The sequence below is a fragment of the Salvelinus sp. IW2-2015 genome, unplaced genomic scaffold, assembly GCF_002910315.2.
Source record: "Salvelinus sp. IW2-2015 unplaced genomic scaffold, ASM291031v2 Un_scaffold5148, whole genome shotgun sequence".
NCBI classification, from domain to species: domain Eukaryota; kingdom Metazoa; phylum Chordata; class Actinopteri; order Salmoniformes; family Salmonidae; genus Salvelinus; species Salvelinus sp. IW2-2015.
This window is the reverse complement of record NW_019946414.1, coordinates 71185-76304: the sequence shown is the minus strand read 5'-3', so window position 1 is coordinate 76304 and position 5120 is coordinate 71185. Positions and strand designations below refer to the sequence as shown.

At 42.3% G+C, this 5120-nt stretch overlaps 1 pseudogene; it reads right to left on the bottom strand.

Moving 5' to 3' along the window:
* The window catches only part of LOC139026573 (zinc finger matrin-type protein 4-like), a 29366-nt pseudogene that overhangs the window by 6773 nt on the left and 17473 nt on the right, over positions 1-5120 (bottom strand).

The window sequence follows — 5120 nt, the reverse complement described above, 5'->3', positions numbered from 1 at the left end:
CTCAATTAAAATTTGTACCGACAGATGTCATTGTAGAACAGGCCTATGCATAACATTTATCTTCAAATTGCAACGTCTGCCGATGCCAACACATATTGTCTCAAGGACATGTGCTATTTTTATGTTACCCTCAAACACCAAGTTAGGCATACCTCATTTCAAAATAGGCCATCATCACTGTCAAGTGTTAATTCACTCAGGAAACAGCGCCTGATATTATATAAGAACGGCTAATAGTTAGTTAACACCATCTGCTTTAATTCACTCAGGAAACAGCGCCTACTATCATATAAGAACGTCTAATAGTAGGTCAACACCGTCGGGAGCACAGGGACATGCCTGAGGGTCGTTTTGGCCTACCATGAATAGTCAACTTGACCAGCCATAATACAGCAAGCAGGAATGAGTTGACGGAGAATCCACTCATCAGGGAGACTCTCACGCCAAAAATGACATCAGGTCTGTCCGCGACGCACATAGCAACGGTCTACCTGCTTCTCTACCAAAAACATTTCAGACAAGTTGCACGGCGCTGTGGACGGTCAGAAAAGGAAAGGTGGAGCAGAGAGGGAGAGAATTAAAAAGAGAAAGGCTCTTGCCACAGACGCAGKTAAATGCTGCAAAATAAGCAACATGTTCGCTAGTAAGGGACCAGGTCAGTCAAAAACACTAGCTAAAAAACACGACACCCAGCACGGCTAGCTAAGTAGCCTAGCTAATAATAGTGACACAACGGCCGGTTATATCATCGCAATGAGTGCAACATAGCGATCATAATATGACATTGAAGGCAATATGTTTCAACTAGTAAAAAATGGTAAACCTGGACTATGGACTTGCCAGCATTGGGTCATGACTCATGCCACATAAGCTAGGGTAAGTGCACATACACTGTACAACGAAACAGGCTACAGTAAAGTAACCATGAACGTAACACAGTAGCCTGTGTGACACAGCACAGGCAATGACAAAGATTAGCGCCATTAGTACCAGCATTACAAGTTACTACAATAAGACCACTCTTAATAATTTCCAGAGCTGTATTAATGTAGCCTACTGATACACTAATGATAGTGAGTATGACAATACGAGTATTTTCTTTGCAAAGGTGGAGAAGGAAGCAGCACTAGAGCTTCAGGTGCTCCTGCAGAACTGGAGATGGTGGTCAGTTCAGAGTCAGACCCAGAGCAGGAACCTTCAGGTATATCTCAAGATCACAAACCTAAACATGTAGGCTATGATTTTAGATTAATATGTTCTTTATTTATGAGATTATCAGTAGGACTGTAATCGGAGGGCAGACAATTGATAACTGCACAAGTAATACAAGTTTAAGTTTAGGTTATTTACAATGTCAATCTCATTCTGCAGAGCAACCAGATGTGCAGAGAGAGAGAGGTTCAGGGCCCAGTACAGGGAAAATAGAAAGGGACAGCGAAAGCACTGAAAATCCATTTGATTATTTTGCCCGTCCTCAGTCCAAGGATTTTGACGTCTTTTTTCAGTACCACCCAAAACAAACCCCTCAAAGAGTCATTCCCGATGTTTTCCACTCCAAAGATGGCACAAACAGAAAATGGCTGACATACAATGAAGTAACTCACTCCTTGTTCTGCTCAGTTTGTCTTGCATTTGCAAAACCTTCAGCCAGTGATAGTGCATTTGTCAAAGGAGGCATGCAGGTCTGGAAACATGCCCATCAGAGAGTACAGGAACATGAGAGAAGCAAGACCCATAGAGAAAGTGCAGAAGCCTTTTTCCTCAGAGCCAGCAAAGCAGACATCTGTACCCTTCTGAGGGATAAGCAAATGTCAGTTCAACGAGACCTGGTCACAAAGAGTAGGCAGGTCATGGAACGTGTGATTGATGTAGTTAAAGTTATTGGTAAATGTGGGCTCAGCTACAGAGACCCACAGACATGGAATCCTGCATATAACTTTTGAAAACATGGCTGTCAATCATGGCAAGTTTCTTGAGCTTATATTGTTGCTAAGAAATATGATGTCAACTCAGTGTTCAGATAGGCTACTTGCTATCAGTCCCAAATGTTTTGTAATGTGGATAACTTTCTTCCCAGATGAACATAGTGGCCAAATGATAATTAGTTTGGTACCCGTTCACATAACAAATAGGGTTTAGCCTCAAAAATTTGCGGTCTGGTGTTTGCGTGGACAGGTGCCTGGGATGGAGTCAAATTCTGCCTGAATTCATTATTCAGTCCGCCTCTGTAACACCATCTGCTTTAATTCACTCAGTGAAACAGAGCTTAATATCATATAAGAACAGCTAAACATTAACCCACCATCTGCATTTAATGATAATTCTTCACATTTTACAGGTGTCACGGCCCGTTAAAAGAAGAGGACAAGTGCAGCTGTGGTGAGCCATACATTTTCCTTTTATTCATAAAAATGACGCCGAACAAAACAATAAACACTACAAAAATCAAACCGTGAGAGCTAAAGGCTATGTGCCCTAAACAAAGTCAACTCCCACCAAGACAGGTAAAAAAAGGTACTAAGTATGGTTCTCAATCAGAGACAACGATAGACAGCTGCCTCTGATGAGAACCACACCCGCCAAACACAAAGAAATAGAAAACATAGAACATAGAAATACACCACCCAACTCACACCCCGACCAAACCAAAATAGAGACATAAAAAGGTCTCTAAGGTCAGGCGTGACAAGTGAAATGTCCAAACTGCACGTCAATCATTTGATGTCAATCAGTTTCATTAGATCTTCTTGAATGACTGTTTCCTGAGTGAATTAAAGCAGATGGCATTAACCTACTATTAGCCATTCTTATATGATATCAGACGCTGTTTCGCTCCGATGCTTTATCTGAGATTTATTTGTCTCTGTCGGCGTGCATCTAGGTCAAATAAATCATCTATATTTAAATATTTTATTTGGACGGTCAAGGAGGTACGGTAGGGTGGGCCATGCCCCCTAAAGCCACCATAACACCGGTCCTGTAATCATACTTTATATAATCTTAGACCCTGAGCCTTGCTACACCTGCCATAACCTTTGACCCTAGTTTGACCTCTAATCTCCCAAACCTCTGACCTCTAACATGTGTTATGCTTCATATCCAAATTATCAGTCAGTTGTTCCAGAAGTCGTGCCCTGGCTGCATTCCTGACCTCTGACCCATGACCTCTAATCCCTGACCTCTAACCCCTGACCTCTAACCTGTGTTCTGGTTGCTGTCCAGGTTATCAGCTAGTTGTTCCAGTAGTTGTCTCCTGGCTGCGTTCCGCCGGTGCTTCTTCCTCTCATAGTGCTGCTGGGCCATCGCTGGGTTGTTGAACCATGCCCCACACAGGAAGCACGACCTACACACTGTGTTGCCATTGGTCACTAGTCACTAGCCAGGTAATGGGAGGGGCTGGGGGAGGCGGCATTGGCAGAGGGGGCGTGTCAGATAGACAGGGGGAGGAGTCTGTGAACACAGGAAACAGGAAATAAGGAGTGCGTATTCATGAAACGTGTTTATTAAGGAAAGTGTGTGTGTGTATTGGAAAACGTGCGTGTGTGTGTTACCTGTGGGAGGGGTAGTAGAAATAGTAGGTGAGGAGCCCAACACTAGTTTGACGCTTTTAGCATGGGTCTTTCCCTGGTAGTGGGACTGGGCCACTATGGCGGAGGTAAAGAACATGTTACACAGACTACAACACTTGTTACCATCCACATCTGTCTCCTCACTATCCTGGAGGAGAAAGAGAGAGGAGAGAGAATGAGAGAGACCCAAAGAGAGAGATGAGAGAGAGAGACCTAGAGAGAGAGACCTAGAGAGAGAGACCTAGAGAGAGAGACCTAGAGAGAGAGACCTAGAGAGAGAGATCTAGAGAGAGAGGCCTAGAGAGAGAGAGACCTAGAGAGAGAGAGAGAGACCTAGAGAGAGACATGGAGAGAGAGATCTAGAGCGAGAGACCAGTGAGAGAGAGACCTAGAGAGAGAGAGAGACAGAGACAGAGAGTCCTAGAGAGAGAGAGATTTTTATCAAATTTTACAACCATCTAAAAACAAGTGACCCTAAAACATTCCATCACACAGCTCTACAATGTCAAGAGATGACCAGAGAAGAGTCCCCTCAGCCGGCTGGTTCTGAGGCTCAGTTCACCAACCCAAACCAACCCCATAGAGCCTCGGGACAGCCCTCAGAAAATCTGGCCCAACCAAATCATCACAAAACAAAAAGAAAAATATATAACCTATTGGAAAGACACCACAAAAAATCAAAGTAAACTTCAATGCTATTTGGCTCTAAAGAAAGTACATGGTGGCAGACTATCTGACACTGTGACTGATAGAAACTGAGGAAAACATTGACTAGGTACAGACTCAGTGAGCACAGTCTGGCTATAGAGACCGGTCGTCACAGACAAACTGGCTGCCCGGGAGGACAGGCTGTGCTCACTCTGCTCCAGGGGAGAGGTAGAGAACGAAGTGCATTTCCTACTACACTGTGACAAATACTCAGACCTAAGAGCATATTTCTTTCCCAAAATTTAATATTCAATACAAAGAATTTGAAACTATAAAAGATGAAGAAAAATTCAAATATTTGTTGGGTGAAAAGCCAAAATGTGCAGTTTTGGCAGCCAAAATATGTGTCTCCACTGCCACACCTGAGGGAAAGCCAGTGAAAAATGCAAAGTAATGTTGATAATATTTCCATTTAGCTTAGTTTTGTTTTGTCTTTCGTACCAGGTCATGTGTCTTCTCAGTCATGTTGACACTGGTCTACTACTTTTGCTTTAATGTATTGTTGTTCTGATTAATATTGTTGTTGTAGCTGTTTTAATGGTAATCCCATGTCCACTACTATATTATTATTACTGTTAGTCCCACCATTTATTTATATATAAATATATATATATTTTGGTGTATATATATACATATATTTTTATTTAAATTTTTCGATATGTATACTTTGACAATGTAAGTAATAATAACTTGCCATGTCAATAAAGTCAATTGAATTGAATTGAATTGAATTGAATTGAGAGAGAGACCTAGATAGAGACAGAAACCTAGAAGGAGAGCGAGAGAGAGACCCAGAGAGAGAGAGAGAAAAATATAGGAAGAGAAAAAGGGAAGAGAGCAATA